The 17,432-nt window shown below is 39.7% G+C and overlaps 1 long non-coding RNA gene across 1 annotated transcript; it reads right to left on the bottom strand.

The window, feature by feature from the left end:
• Nucleotides 1–281: 281 nt before the first annotated feature.
• LOC134533581 (uncharacterized) lies at nucleotides 282–10,534 on the bottom strand. The gene is made up of 2 exons (XR_010075344.1): nucleotides 10,450–10,534; nucleotides 282–411 (listed from the first exon to the last, which is right to left on the bottom strand). It is a non-coding gene; the product is annotated as an uncharacterized LOC134533581 (long non-coding RNA).
• Nucleotides 10,535–17,432: the final 6,898 nt, after the last annotated feature.

Below are 17,432 nucleotides of genomic sequence, written 5' to 3'. Positions count from 1 at the left end.
TAATAAGAGATCGTAAACAGAAGTGAACAATTGTTTTTTTTGCAAATACATATTTGTTCAGTTGACTAAAATCTTAAAAAATTGTTAAGTAGAAATGGTAATAAACATGATATACCAAACAGTATAGTGTAATAACGTAGAGAGTTATTAGAAGCAAGCGTTTCTGGGAATTATCGGGAGCTGGAGTTGCGCCTGCATTTGGACGAGGCGGCAACCCACTCCAATTGGCACCTCCGTGACCCAGGGCAACTGCGACGTGCTGCGGGCAGACCCGTGCCTCCACATTACCATGCATTGTGCACACCGCGCCTTGCTTCTCAAAACACACGCCATGCCGGGTCGCAGACACCACACGTTACCGCTCACTAACACCGTTCATGGTCCTGATTGCGCGTTCTGGCTCGGCTAGTTCTGGAACAGTTGCAGACACATCAGCACAATGCTGAGAACTGAAACTTCGCCCCTAGGTTAGCACTCAAGTTCGCTTGCTCACAAGACCTCTAAGGCTTTTAGCCTTCTCTTAAACTTAACCATAGTAATACACAACCACACAAAAATCATACTTCATAAACATATAATACTAAACTAACCTAAACTGCTAGCTTAAGAACTAAAACCCAGACATTCTCCTGAGTCATCCTGACAGCACCACCACACTAGCGCACTACGTGTCCTCCCGGGGCTTTGGTTTTGGGATGTGTTGACCCTGTTTGTTTCGAGCTCGTCGATTATCGAGGTGTCGCCTCGTGAGTGTTCCGAGGTGGGAACGTCGGGCAAAGTCACTGTGGGTTCCTTGTCTGAGTTCGGGGTGGCTGGAATGTCTGGTTCATCGGGAAAAGTCACTATAGGCCGCTCTTGTGTTCGGTGTGTCTTGATCGTCCAGTTAGCCAGGCTCGTGAAGGATTGTCCTGAGGTCGTTCCCCCCCCCCCCCGGGTGTCAATGGCGCCTGCGTTAATAGGTATGCGTGCGGCGTTTGGACTATTCGGGTCAATCAATTCAGGGTCCTGATGGTCTACCTCGGGGTCCGTGGAAGGCAGTGGCTCTCGCGTAGGCGTTATTGGGACTTGGGCTGCGAGACAAGTTGCATATTGTCAATGTATTATGACTATTAAGGTGGTGAGCCCAGCAAGGGCCACTTTCTCGCGCAGGGTGGTCCATTTTGGGGCCAGGCCCTCGCAATAGTTGTAGCTGCCTGACGACAGGTGGCGGCACCGAACGTGTCCGTGGCCAGCTGGTTGGTTTGTGTTCACAAGGGTGGGGGTTCGCCGGGCCATGCCCCCTCTAGCCTCGACTCCACGGGGGTCTGGTCGATTGCCCCTGACACCTGAATTTCTCCTGGCAAGGCGAGGCTACACCTTGGAGAACCTAGCTCGGTAGTGGTGAGGCCTGTGATGATGTTAGTCCTCCAGCGCAAACAGTACAGTGGAGTGGGCAGATGGACGTCTCACTTGGAATGATCCTCGCCCAAACGGAGCCGAAACTGTGTTTTAATGTCTTTATTGTGGCGCTCAGTTGGTCTCGAGCGGGGTGGTGCGGTGTTCCACTCCCTGCCATTGACAGAGTGCCCGCCAATACCAGCCCGTGAACTGTACCCCGTTCTCCACCAATAAGACTCGCGGGAATCCATACCGGGGTAAAACTTTATTGATGCTGTTAATAGCCATGCATGGTGGGGAATTGCTTTGATAATTTATGTATATGTCATCTTCAGATTCTAAAACAAAGACGAACTTTATATTATCTTTGCCAAATTTCTCTATTTCAAAGCACTTCAGCACACGGTTAAAATCTACTAGATATTCGTGGCTAACAGGTCGCCTAGGTAACCATCTAAAATATGTATATTCTACTCCAACATAACATTATTTTTTTCTTTTCCTTTATAAGCCATGGTATCGCTTGTAAAATAAACCTCGTCACATCTACAGCAGTGAAGCAAACAGGGGTAAAACAAGAAGAGCTACCTGGAGCAGAAAGAGGTCGGCGCGGAAGCGAGAATCGAAAGCAAACAGGGGAAAAGGCGAACGAGACGTGTAACGCAAACAGAAAGTGCACGGCTCAGCTCAATTCCCCCCTCCCCCAGCCTACGGGCAACAAGGCACACGTGGGCGGGAGAGTTGGGGTGTTTGTGTGTGTGTTGGGCAGGGGAAAGGGGGCAGTGGGTTGTCCCCTGCAATTACACGGCTCAGTAGGCGGGACGCGAACAATTGGCCTGACCTGATCAAACAGGACGGCGCGGAGAGCGAGCGCTCGGTCCGGACCACTGGCGAGCTAGCTCCGAGCTATTTGCATAATTACCTCCGCTGCTGAAACTATCTGTCGACTACTCACAATGCTACAACCTGGTCGACACGCGCACGTCTCTACCTCTCGTCCACGCGCTCCAAAACCAAGCTCTGCGTTCGACAGAAGACATATCGCTTCTGACTGGCCAGGTGGTCCAGCTAACCACAAGAGAAGAGGCCACTTTTTGCTCAGCAGCTTCATGCACTCACAGAATCCCATCCCAGATTGGCCAAACCACACAGCCAACCATACGGAAACAAGTCTCTGATTGGTTTACAGCTGAAGCCAATCAGAAAACATACTTTTCTCAGGTGAGAGTATTTAAAGGCAAAATAATTTCCTGATACCCTGAAGATGGCGCCTTGAACGTTGGTGAACATTTCGCATTCGACGTGGCTAGAATCCAAAAGCCAAGTCACTTGATACATTTTATATATTTACGAAGACTACGTATCAAGATAGTTAGTCAAAACAGAAAAGAACAGCTAATACAGATGTAAACAAGAGAACGCCATATTTGTTCACGAACTTTGCAGCTTGTTAGCACTAGCAATAACTATATTATATTAATATATAGCCGGAGTTATTTGATTCGTCATTATTCACATCGGCCCATTCTGTAATCCGGCACCCATCGAGCCGCTCGAGTTTCGATTTTTTGGAAGGATTTGGGCTTTTGTTGACCTTACCCGCCGAGTGGTTTTACTGCGCTGCATGAGTTAGGCAGATTTTGAAGAAAGACTACCTATTGTAGCCGTTAAATGGTGTGATTTAGTTTTTCCTTTAATAGTCCATAGACACCAAAACTGTCGTAAAATCATATATATATATACATATACATTCATCACAATTTTATGGGACATTCAAGTATTTCAGAACCATAACAGAGCGTCCATTTTTAACAAATCAAAGTTCCAAAGAACAAAATACTCTCAAATTTCTATCGGAATCATGATTCCACCAGCAAGAGGAATAATTCCGACATTTTGTGACGTAATTCCGATACATAATTCCGCTAGCGAGTGTTCAAGAATAGGGTCTACCATATCTTTGTCGGAATCAAGCAATTCCGCTAGCGGAAATATTCCGACAGCGCCAAGAAAAGGTTCCCAGGTTTAATTTGCAGTCATGCATAGCTGAATAGCAGCGATCTAGTATTGTTGCAAATTAATCATAGAAAATGGTAACTTATCTGAGATATTGTACATGCTATGGCATTGAATTAAAAAAAAGGCAATTAAAACCGTTTATGAAAATGTTAAAGAATAAATACAGCGAGTTAAGACGACTATATCTTAAATCTCATAAACCCTTTAAGTATAAAAAACTGTCGTGGCATCAAAACTGAATATGTATTAAAATTCCATCTTAAAATATAACATGTTGTTTGATTTAAATAATTCCGTGGTTTCACATTCACTTTCGACGATAAAAATTAAAAAAGAAGTCAGCAGTAACTGTCAAGTAGGCTACTCTTGTCACATCTTGATTCGGGGTGACGCACTCTAATGTAAAGTGCAGCCACTAGGAGACATGCGAGTGAGTGTAGACCTACACAAGGCAAGTAAAGTGGTCTCAAAATATTTTTTTCAGGTTTGATAACGAGAACTGAACATTTTCGTTAGCAGGTTCACGGATCATCGCTGACTAACGCTGTTAATGTGTTTGATTCATAAAAACATTAAATAAATACACCCTTTCCTGGGGTTATTTTTTGGTTAGTGTGCCCGAGATATCAACGGATATTCACCAATTTGCACTGATGCGATGAACTTCTAAGCGTTAAAAAGCTTGATTTTCAAATCTGTGCACAAATGACTCGTAAACGGCACTGATGTTAACTATTGTCTTGCGATGTTTTACCAAAAAGTCGTTATTAAAACCACAATTTTGTTCCCACTTCGCAAAGTGAAAAGAACCCAAGTTCTTTCGACGACACAGATTGTAAGAATTTGTTTGGAAATTCGCCATACTAATGGATACGATGAGAAATTATGGTTGATAAACATCTCAGTATGAGAAAAGTTAAATTCATATTTAACTAAACACATTTGTATGCTTAGTTCCTATCCAACGTGTAGGTAAATAACTGTCATTACATGTTTAGGAGCAATACCAACAAATATGTTTAGCGTAAAACTATGCCTGTAATTGAAGAGTTGAATACAACTCACATAAAATATGAGTTTATCATAAGAACAATTTATTCTACAAACTATTGAATTAGCTGCTATTGAGTAAACGATACACATGCTGAGTTTAGAACTCTGAATATTTCGAGGAAATAGACGTATGTCACTTCAAAATTCAAGCTTGAAAGCATCGGTTGGCTTCGTTTATATAATAGTTCTCTGTAGCATAAAATTTTTTTAACTGACGTGAGCTTTGTCATATACCTTAATCACGTTACAATACCCCAAACAATTAATAGAATATTTGAGTGAAAATTAAATATTTATATATGCATAGGACTTAAGAATGTAAAAATATAGTAAAATTGTTTTTTATAAAACCATATTAACATATATAGAATATAATTGACATCTTAAAATATACGGTGTAATATATCTAACACAGGAATTACAATCGCTGTACTGAAAAACAGGAACCGTAATAGAAGTGAGTAAACATGGTTTTAGATAACTTCTAGTTGAAATAAACACTGGACTGTGGAAATTACTAAATGTAAGGAAGTATCATACAATACTAAAAACAAGATTTAAAATATATAAAAATAATGCCATAAAACAAATTAAAATATTTCTAGTTTAAAAAAAAATAATACTTTGAATTTTCTAGTTTTATAATGACTATTATATTCATCCCTTTGTATTTTTGTATAAATACAAAACACAAAATATGTACGGTAGTAAAACGTATTTTTTAAAAATTTTTTACTCATTACTGCCCAAAAATGCTATCATTTAATTTTTATTATTTGAGAAGTATGCTGTGGTTGTAAATCAAAAACTGTTCACACGATTATCACAATCTCAATTTCTCCTTCAGCAGAACATTTGGAGTTCAAATTATGATTGGATAGAAAAATATTACTTCTAACGCGAATAAAACCTAATAGGTAGTCTATTAGCGACAATAATAAAAATATACGAGCATATATACTATTTTGTTTGTTGAATTAACTATTTACAAGTTGTATGGAAATAAACCACGTGCTACGGTTACATCTTGCGTTTGAACACAGCAAGAAGAAACGCACATGCGCATAGGACTTCATCCTGTTGATTTCCGTCGCGCGGTGCGCGCTCATTTCGTTACATGCTGGAGTTTCACTCCCAAATGACCTAAAGAAGTATAACTGCAAAAGTAAGTTCACGTCAGAAATATGATTTCAAAACAACATAAATATTCTGCAGAATTTCTTTTTATTCATTAAATAATGAGCTTAGAAAAAGATTAAACGTGTTTGAAATACCATAAATTACTGCACCGTAACGTGGTTGACTCTTTCGTGGAAACCGTACTGCTGTTTATTTTTTTCCGTGGCCAAGTACCGATTCGCGCCCAATATTCCCATCGGCCGAGATTTCACACGCCTACGTTTCCCTAAACATCGCCGCTTCTTTTGGCAGCTGTAAATACCACCCCCCGCGCGCATTCTATTGCCTGAAAATATCTGCGGAAATAGCTTTCGGTTAGAAAAATCCAATTCCGCGCGACACATTTCGTCCTCCGGGCCCCGCCAGGTCTCACGCCCTCGACATTCCGAGGGCCTCGGCCTTCTGCGGGTCCTCCTCTGGCCGGGAGGAACAGCGACACAAGCCCCGGTCGACTCGCCCAGGCCCAGGAGTTACACAGTGTTGGTCATCCTTGGAAACAACCCAGCAGCCCTACAAACAGTGTCACAAACGCTACCAATAACAATGTACAATAATTGTGTGCGATGAGTCCATGCGCGACTGAAGTAAAACTTCTTCCTTATTACATTATTGGCTGAGATCGTAGATCAAAAAATATATAACTTATAATATGTAAGTATGCGAGTGCTAAAGTATGCTATTGCGCAAGTATGCAAGTGCGCAAGTATGCACGTATTAAAGTGTGCAAGTATGCAAGTTTACAAGAATGCAAGTATGCTAGTATTAAATTGTGTAATTGTTAAGTAAGCGAGTGTTAAATGATGCTATTGCGCAAGTATGCAAATATGCGAGTATGCGATTGTGTAATTGTGAAGTAAGCGAGTAAGCGAGTGAGACAGTGTGCAAGTATCCCAGTGTGCAAGTATGTAAGTGTGTAAGTATGCAAGTGTGAAAGTATGCATGTTTACAAGTATGCACATTTGAAAGTATGCACGTTTTCAAATATGCGAGTGTGCAAGTATGCTAGTAGACAAGTATAAGTACGATTGTGTAAGTAAGCAAGTTGCAAATGTGACAGTATGCAAGTGTTAAAGAATGCAAGTGTACAAGTATGCAGGTGTGAAAGTATGCAAGTGTACAAGTATGCGATCGGCAATTTGGTGGTTGGCAATTTGCTTGCCATTCTGGCTCTGTGCGACGTCAACAGTCTTCAGCTACAATATACGTCCTGTTATGTCTGGGCTGTGTCTGGTATGCCTTCCAGTAAAGTTGCGAGACACAATGTTACTTGCTACTGCATGGGTCGATAGCGAGTAGCCCAGAGAATCATCAAGTAAGTCACCCGCCCAGTCCTGATGAAACATTTACCACCAATTCTCCCATCTGTGCTTTATTGCGTCAGAGTAACGGTAACAAGTATGTGCAAGTATGTACACGTAACAACTGCGTAGTGACATTTTGCCGCAGCGAACTGAGATGGTGATTTTAGGCCACGTTATATATACTGCAGGACTTTTAAGTAAAGTTTTTAACATTTTTTATACCTATAGGCTAATATTTACGTAACTTTAAACAGGCTTCCCAAAAACGATGTAAATATAAGAATATCCTAAAGATACGTAAAAAATAAGTATCATTATATTTTGTAATTTTTTAGATGATTTGGTATTGTATTTAATTATTTAGATATTTTTTATCGTAAATTTTTTAAATACATAGTTCGTTAGCATGTATTTTATACGTTAAGTAACCGACCACGGGATATTTAATGATAATTGTAATAGTATTGAAATAATTTATATTTAATATTTTTTAAAAACTTTTAAATGTTTTTAATTACAGTAAACTGCATAACTTGTATACAAGGTGCAGGCAAACGCACTTAATGAAGTTTTGCATGTACGGAGTGCGATCATGTTAAAAGCACCAACAAGTAAAAAATATTTTCTTTCGTTAACACCTGCTACTTGGTCCTCTTTAAAATTTTCCAGTATTTGTTTTTCTCTGCTCACAGGCTTGTAATTAATGATCAGCTATTATGTTAATCGCTTCGTACCTTATATATTGGAGACATGTCTTAAAGTGTGTTAAAAAAAACATAAGTTTTGTGACAGAGACCATGATAATAACATGTTGGAGGTTATAAGATCTCCTGGTTAAACCTGTATGAAGGTTTACATTATAATAAAATTTTATTTTTATCGAGAGAACAGACATGAATAAGGACACTAAATACCTGCTACATTGGAAAAAGTCAAGAAAGTGCGTTAAAAAAAATAAGTTATGTGGCATTGACCATGAAAATCACTCATTTTACGAGTGTTTTACGAGTAGCTGTTTCTAGCGATTAGAATTGGCTAAACTTTGGTTACCGCGTGTAAATGTGGCTGCTCCTAGCAATTCGTGGGGACTGTCACTGCCTCTGTCGTCGCGGGGTACGGTGACAATCGGTTGCTGAAAATGGTGCATTGCACATATTTCGGCATATGACAATTAAATAAAAGTTAAATAAAAGTTTATTTATTTTTTATTTTAACGAAAATACCCAGATGAACTACGGATGTACCTACACTACTACTAAATCACAGTAATGCTTACATTATGTTGGATATGCATCATCCAGGTTAATAAGTGGGGAGAGGAGGCGAAACGTTATGTGTGTAGGAACGTGAATAGTTTTCATAAGGTGCATACAGACATGAAAAGTTGCAGACACATTGGTCAGCCTTACGTTAGCTTAGAAATTTTGAACACGGGTCGATTTGATCTCAAACGACAAACTTCATGAAACACAACCCCACTAAACAACTAATTTAAATATACAAATAAGAATACAGTCGGAAACATATTATTTAGGTATAAACTACTGTACCAGTTGCATTATACAAATTATAGCTTACTTAATTATTAAGAAAATGCCAATCTAAGTAATGTGGACCCCCTTCGTATTTTTTTAGGAAAGTAAGAAGAAAATTTACTTAAATAATTAGAAACACTTTCATTATTGAAACAAAAGCACTTACAACCATTTCAGTATTTCAATGATTGGTTCTACCGAATCAACAAACACCCGTCGCTTCTGCGTAGAGTACGGTGCAACTTAAATGGAGAAAGTGTGCATGAATCTAAGCTTTATCTTTGTCAACCAAACAAATTTTAGACTTGGCCTTCGTTTTTTTTTTAATGAAAAATAATTGTTTTCGCCGGCCTTTTTAAAACGGTTCATACCAAATACCATTAATTTCTGTTCACAAGGTCAGAGAACCGTTGTGAAAAAAAATCAATCGATTTCCTTCAAAATTGTGTTTGTCAGAAGGCAAAACAGGAATGTTTTGCTAGGATATACGGTCTTACTATAAATAATGACTTCCACACAACATATTTCCTCGAATTTGTGATATGATACCCGTATTCGTGTACATTTTGGTTAGCGAACGGTTATTTAGCGCTGGATTACATTACACCAGTGTCTGCGTTCTGATAACGAGGCTACAAGATTTTTATGGAAAAAAAAAATAAAAATTGGAGTCAGAAATTTAGATTAATCCATAGAAAAAATTATGACAGACTGCTCACGCAAGGTGCGTAGTACCAAGTTTGTAGCCAACGTATTTAAAACCTAATTTTTCAATAATAATACGTGTCATAGTGTACGCATTTGCGCATTTTTGAAGTTATACACTTTTATAGCATGCTGTGTAAGTTCCTCCGGGCGCTAGAGTTTGCCCTCCCATTATTTACACAGTAGCGCGCATATTTGAATTTGGCGGGCTTCAGGGGGCCATAGGTCACGTGATCGCAGCTCAGTGGCGTTCAGACGCCCCGCTAGAAGCAGGTGACGACCCGGGCTCAGACGTGCAGAGTTAGTTACACATACCAGCAGCCAGCAGTCTGGTGTACGGCACAGTGGATGGTAGGTTGTGGTACTTCAATACGCTTGGCTCTGGGCGATCAGCGCAGCGTTGACTGTTAGCGAGTGCGGCGCTGCAACTATACATCACTGGCACGGCGGACTTTACATTCGCAGAGATGGCTCATGTGTTAATGGCGTGCCACCGGACAAAAAGGAATTGCAGAAAGAGCACTGCGCACTAACCAAGTGAGCTCCCACAACAGACGTGTGCCAATAGGAAGAACTTCGTGCGGGTTAATCAGCGACTGCCTCATACCACGAATGGTAATGTTCACCAAATTGCGTATGGTTTGTAACCCGTTTTCCGAAAATATGTTCCTTAGTAAGAGTTGCTTGTTTTGGTATTTCCTGCAAGTTATGCCCCACAATTTGCGAACTTCCTATACATCAAAAGTACGGTATTAGTTTTTTTTAAAATTATTTATGTAGCCGCTGTGAATTAAAGTTCACTGTCGAGTCTCAACAGAGGGGAAGACGTAGACAAACCCGAACGATTACAAACTTATAACACACTTATCTTGCTAACCAAATCACTCTCTTCACTGCAGTTAGATGTAAGCAGCAAATATGACCTAAGTTACTTTCTAGAATGAACAGAAGATTGATAACGAACTTGGACGCTTGTACGAGTAGCGGTTCGTAACCGTTGTAAACATGGCAGATAGAAAACGTCATTTATGTACAACAATACGTAGTCTGGTCTAAGCGTATGGAACACGCGAAGGAAGCTCGACGTATGGAGAACATTAACTATATATATATATAGCTTGATGTAACATGAAAATATCTGAGTACATAACCACAAACCTACACATTTACACAAAACCTACAAACTACATCATCATCAAAATTACCCTCAAGTTAGCATAATGCAGTCCTTGCTTGAAATCAACCTAAAAATCACTAAAATGTAAGAATATGCTACATACTTAATGTAAACTGGTAGCTGGGCAACCCACACAGAAGTATGTTGAAAAGGGTGTGCGGAAGGTCTCGCGAGACCCGGGCTGGCAGCTGCAGCCCGAGGACCTATCTTCGCGCAGAAATCAATCCGCCGGACTCGCCGGCACCTCCCGCCGCTGTGTTTGCCGAGCCGAACTCTCTCAGTCCTCTCTTCCCGGCCTGCACTCCGCACTGCTCTTTATTACTCCGGCTCTTCCTCCCCCCCTCTTCCTCCGCCCGTGTCCTCCACAGCTCGACGAGTCTCTCCCCGCGCCCGGAGACTGCAAGCAGCTGGTTAGCAATTACGTGATGCGGGCGTGTTTGCACACGTTTCTCGCCCCAACGCCACCGAAATCACTTGGCAAAATCCAATATTTTATTATTATTATTTTTTTACAAAGGGGACCTAAATGGTTGGGTTTTCAAATTGGTTGAATGTACTATTCAATTTATTTTATCGCAAGCCTTACAATGCAGTAAAAACCCTGATAGAAAATTAGTAAGTACTTACAAGTTTTAACTCGTTTACCTGAAAACTAATTAAAAGGGTAAAATCGCACGTATTTACAGGCCAAGTGCTAAATTTATAAACTTATTATGCAAGACATTTTCTTATATAAATTTTTTTCATGAGGCTTTGCTGCTATCAATGCATTTTCATGTACCGTAGCAACCTCAAATTAATCAAAATAATAAATGTGTAAAAACATTTTTTTCCCACTACTGTCAATAACATTGTCACGAGAATAATGTGGGGGAACTGGGTTCGTAAGGGATAGTCCAATTAAGTTTTATTTCAGTTTTATTAGTTACTAATATTTACATTACTAATATTATTATTGTTCTTAAAACTGCCTGATCACCAATCACCAAGGTCTTTTTCAATGTTAGACGTATAGGCGAAGCGACTCCAAACAAAGATACTCTGCGAAAATTTTCAAAAAAGCCATGTCCAATGTCAGATGTTTAGACCAGGGATCTCCGAACCACGAGGTGAATCATGGTCTGACTGCAGTCTTGTCAATGTACATTAAAAAAGTAAGCACATTTAAAAAAGAAACAAACAAACGAAGGACGGATATCAATCCAATCAAACTATATTGACGTGACAACGTCTAATAAATCGATGAACGCCGGCTGCACGCACGAAAAAGTTTCCCGTTACGCACATTGTCCCGTTAGGCTGTGTCCCGTTACGCTCATTGTACGCTTGCGCCTCATCTATCTCTCTTCCACTCGATTGGAACAACCATCGATTTGACTTTTTCGAGGCACATTAAACTTGAAACACTCCCATTCGTTTCCTACTTTTCCTATCATCGTCCTATCCTCAACAGAATAACACAGATTGGAAGAAGTTAAATAGCAAACATGTATAAAAGTTATAGTTAAAATAATCTCTTCGTTAAAGTAATAAACTTATTTGAATAAATGAGTGCAAATAAAAGTAAATTTATCAATTAAATTGTAGATTTTATTTCACTCCTTTGTATCTATACAAAAAAGTGATAATCCAATAAAAATTATTCAATTTTATTCATAAAAGTATGCAATCATTTCATCAATATTTTGTTTTGACGTTGTCACGTTAAACTATCGTCCGTAAACCGACTTTACAGACAACCAATTTTTTTAAATAAGTTTTTTGATAGATTTTTGAATATTTTCCCATCATTCTTCGGTAGAATTATGTCCCACACTGTGAATAAAATTAATCACACAGTGATTGGTTTTGTTTGAGTTTATAAGTTGACCTTTCGATGTATACTGGACTGGGATTGCAATGGAGCACCGTGGCTCGGCGCGGGGCCTTCGTGCGTCCAGCAGGGTCGTCACGGAACACCGGAGCAGCGCGCTAGCTGCCGCGACAGGAGGCCGGCTAACAAGGCCTCACGCGGCCAATCACAGCTCTCCGCTGCGCCGCACTGCCGCTATCTGCGCGCGTGGTTACCTCTCCCGTGGCAACTGCCATGCTGCTGTTTTTACAGGCACGGCAGTTATCAGGCTCGTCGCAGTGACGTGAGAACATTCTCCCTGCAGCCGTATTTCAAGTGGCGCGAGGCGTTATCGGGATATTTATGAGTTCGCCAACTACGCACCCGTGAATCAGCGCTTCCTGAAATGTTATATGTACTAGCAAAAAAAAAAATACTAATCAGATCATGTGCTCTATGGTTTTATGAGTAGATCGTAAGAAAAGGAAGTAGTTAAGGCTTTGTAAGTTCTTAATTCGTTACTACGGGCTTACAACATTTACTCTATTATTGGCCGACGCTCTAGAACACAGAATACGTAACAGAGACAGAAACGTTACTTCCATGCTGGCGCAATTTCCTTATTAGGTAGTCTCTTTTAGGGGTGGTGGGTGGTTAGTAGGTCTAGGTAAATTGTAACAAAATGGAAGTTCAAATAAAGAGGGTTAATCTAAATATAACAAAATGAGAGGGTAGTTTATCAAACAGAAAAAAAAAACACACACACACAAGCTGATACACAAGAGCAGATGGTATCTTTCTTTGGAGGGGGGTGGGGGGCGAACCTCACTAATAAAATGAAATCATTATTATGGTAGAGCTTCGAGAGGATTTACGACATTGAGACTTAAATAAAGGATCAGTTTCCCTACTCTAAAGGGGGTTATAGGGTATGACTTATTATTATTCGTAGAGGTTTAAATAAAATAATTAATCTCAGTAACTTAAAACTTAATTCTATAAAAATAAACATTTATTATAAAAGAGCGAACGATTAACAATAACAGTCTTATAATTTTCAGTTTCAGAAATAATTACTTATGGTGTCAACATTCATTACGTTACCGTTATCGGGACCAATTGTAATTAAGGGAGTACCAGATTTTTATTAAAACAGACATATCTAAACTAGGTACTCAAAATACGAAGTTACTATCGAGCGAGACTTAGATAAAAACTGAACTTACCTGAAACTGATCTTCTCGTATGTCCTGGTGCTTCCCTGCCTCTGTACTCATTTTGTTGATTTAACTGGTCTTTTTACCTTATAAACACTCACCGACGTGATGTTAATCGAACAGACACCTGGGTGGCCGCGGCCCGCCCAGTCATTCTGAGACTTGACACCTGAAACTACCTGGACTCGTCACCAGGACGGGCAGTGAGCTCGCGCTTGAAGACTCGTGCCTCGGCCACCCCTGCTACTTCCCAGGAGGTTTCGGCGCAGGCGGCCCCAGGGTACAAACCTTTGAATATATATACTGTATAGAAGTCGCCAGCCCAGGTTAAAATTTCTAATACGGTTTTGAGGTAGTTGGTTAATTCACCGCCGCAATCGCCACCATCTCTAGGGCATCGACTTGTGGTGGTTCCTAGCGGACAAGTGTCCAACTCTTCAAACACCCCTTCCCCCTCCCGTTGAACGAACTTGAGCTGCAGTGAATGATAGGTGAGGGGTGCGGGGAATGAAAGCGGGCGACAGTGCTGCGCTCTAACGTGTAAATAACAACTAAGACGATACAGGGCGTTACGGCAGCGCACTGCAGCGGTGAAGTTCCCAAGCTGATCATCATACGCTCCTGAAAAACGTAGAGTAAATGCTATCCACTCGCGACTTCTATACAGTATATATATTCAAAGGTACAAACTAAGCTGAGTGGATCCTCGCCACACAGCTGTGAGGCGTGTCATAAGCAGTTTGCCAGGAGAGATGACACGGGAACGGAATGTCTCGGCAGCGCGCGCGGGCACTCTGGCGAGATGCACCGAGTGTCGCAGTGGAGTGCTGCTCTCGCCACAGAGCGGGTCATGGCCGAGAGAACCCCGGCTCCGCGGCGAGGAGAGATTCCAGGCGGCCAATCCTCGCCCGAGCCCTGCTCGAAAAGAGAGCCACCGGAAAAAAAATATATATATATATTCCCTCTTGCGAACCTAAGGATCAGTTGAGAGGGAACTTGGAAGGAATGAAAGCTGTTACGGCAAGATGAAAAATTTAGGGAAAGAAAGTTCGGGTCGGAGGGAGTTAACGGGTAGTTCTGAACCTTCTTCGGAACCGACCCAACGAAGGGGCAGAAAAAATTTAGTGTGCAAAAACTGTGGCGTGAGATATAAAATAACTGGTTTGATACGTTCCCTATAACACTCTAAGTAAAAAAAATTCGAAAGGCAAAATTCGCAGACAGGGAAACATCCCCAAACGTTGAAAAAGGCCAGCCATTTGGAAATGTACAAGAAAAAAGATTGTGTTTGTGTATGTTATTTCAAAATATTTCTTTAAATTATTTCAATGTTGAAATATAATAAAAATAATTACTAAAAATTCTAAAAAAAAAAAAAATTTTTTTTTAAATAATTTAAGACAATATTTAGAAAGTTTACAATAAATGATAACGGATTAGATAGTGTACATAGTACGGAAGTTTAATTTAATTTTTTTATTGAAACCCCAGTTATTTTTCAATCCGTTGTAGTAATGGGTCGTCTTATCAAAAGTTGTTTTAGACTAAAGTTTCAGAATATTTTTAAAAGCTTTACAATTAATATTTATAGATTTTACAAGTTACCTTATAAGAGAGTCAGGATTGTTTTTTTTTTCATTTAACCCTTGTTTATGTCACCCTTAGCAGCAATAGTTGGGTGTATAAAAAATTGTTTCAGACAAAAGTTTTAGGTATTATTTGTAAGGTCTACAAACATTTTGAACAATTTAGATATTGTACTTACTATGGGAGTAATCAATTATTTTTATCTTCCAATCCCTATCTTCCACCCCTTGCAGAAATGGATGGTAGTATAAAAATTATTTGGGGCGAAATTTGTAAATAAAATATTAAGGTTTCACAATAAAAAAAACCTGTTTTATTAGCGTACAAACAATCGAAATATATTTTTTAAAAATTTCCCCCCTGTTCTTTTCAATACCTTGCAGAAATGTTTTGTATTATCAGAAATAAATTCAAACAAAAGTATTATATATTATTTATATGATTTAAAAACTATTTGAACGAATTATTTTGTGTGACTATTGAGGGAGTTACGATTTTTTTGTCCTCCAAATCTTGTTTTTTCTACCCCTTGCAGTTGTGGTTGGTCGTATCAAAAATATATTTCGAGAAAAATGTTTTTGGTATTACGCCTGGATGTTATAATACGTTCAAACGGAAGCGATATTCGTCATATTATGGGAGTTATAACTATTTTTTATGTTTTCTTTTTCAAAAATCTCCCCTTCTCCCCAATTTCTACCCCTTTAGACGGTATTTACCCATTAACGAACACGACCGAGATTTTATATTACTATATATTACGTATGTATCAGTTTGGAAGTGATTTATGTAAAATTACTGCAGTTATTGTATCCATACATAGATATAAATTTGTATATAAACTTTTGAGTTAACTATGGTTTTGGAGTCTATGAACAATGAAACGAAAAACCATATAACATTTTTTTTGGAAGTCGCACCACTGTTACGACTACAATAGGTAAACTTTTTTTGAACTCTAAATAATAAAAAATATCAAAGGTTGAGACAGAACGAAACATACCTAAAAACCAACAAGGATATAACAGCTAAGCCGGCATAAAAAAATTCGAACATGACCATGTAAACACAAAAAATGTTGTATATTCGTCGGCAAACGAAACACTGTAGCCTAAAAAAAAACAAAAATGACAAAAAAGCGAATAAATCTCAGGTACGTCGAAAGGAAGAACATCTAAAGCAGCATATTACTGGCAACAACTAAGCGTGAGACGGCAGAGGCGTGCCTCGCTGGATACCACTTTGAAAGCGGAACCAAAGTGTTGTCTACTTACAGTTAAATAACACTGTATTTTACACTATAGTTGAAGAGACAAAAAATTACATTTACATAGTGAATACATAACAGTATTCGTTAAAATATAACCAAAAATATTTAAATCCGCATTTGTCCCTATCCTCGGCGCTACAACTGACTGAACCAACATTTAGAAGTTATGTCAAGGGCGCTGCCAATGATTTCAAAATTTTGTTCCAGATATTTGTGTGACGAAAATAACAGCATGTTCTTTTGTAAGACGAGGGACTGTTAACTGTCAAAAGATTCTCAACTGTTTATTAGGTGTTTTATTTCACTAAATCTCGTTGGTTCTTCGTTAGTACAGCAATAACACCTTCTGCCTATACAACTAATATAATAATTTTGCTTTGGTTTCGTAACTAGTGACATAATCAATGTAAAAACTATAAGTTCATTATACATTGAAGATTTTTACAAAAACATATTCATATATATAATTTTTTTCAGTAATTATTTCTTTCTTGAACTATTTTTGTTAAATTTGGATGTTCACTACATTGTTATGTTCGCAGTTTTACACTTTCACTTCAGTAAATTATTTTCGCTGGTTATTATTCTCTGTGGTGTTTGATCTCTCTGGTGTTTGTTTATGTGTACTTTATTCGTATTCGGAGGGCCGCCCGAGTGTCCGGCCTGACTTGCTGCCTCAGAGATGACGGGGAATCGAGGGGCGAGGGGGATATAGTACAACTGGCAACGCGGTCGTTAGAGCAGGTCTGCGCCCAGCAGGGGGTGGGTTGAGTAAGGAAGAGCTATTAAACATGAGCTTGACCGACCCCGTCTGAAAGTCATCTCGCGACTGACCGCTTCATACGGCCAAACCAGTCTAAATGCAGACCAGCTGAGTTCGACAACCTCTACAATAATATGTCATCAAAATTAACATTTTGTGGAAGTGACGATTTCTGGGGGTTGAACCACCCCCTTAAATGTTTTTTTTTCCCTTAAACAGACACCACTCTGATGTGTTGAGCAGTGCGCGTGTGCCCGGGTAGGCGAGGGCCTTAATCAGTCTGCTCGCGTAGCCGTTAAACCTCCACTCCACGGCGCTGCCTGCCGTCAGTCCACATGAGCGGGTTGGTAGTACTGGAGAGGGAGGGGGTGGGGTGGGGTGGGGTGGCACAGCTCTTGTTTCGTTACGGCCACAGTCC

The sequence above is a fragment of the Bacillus rossius genome, chromosome 6 (assembly GCF_032445375.1).
Source record: "Bacillus rossius redtenbacheri isolate Brsri chromosome 6, Brsri_v3, whole genome shotgun sequence".
NCBI lineage: Eukaryota > Metazoa > Arthropoda > Insecta > Phasmatodea > Bacillidae > Bacillus > Bacillus rossius.
This window is presented reverse-complemented; position numbering and strand designations above follow the sequence as displayed.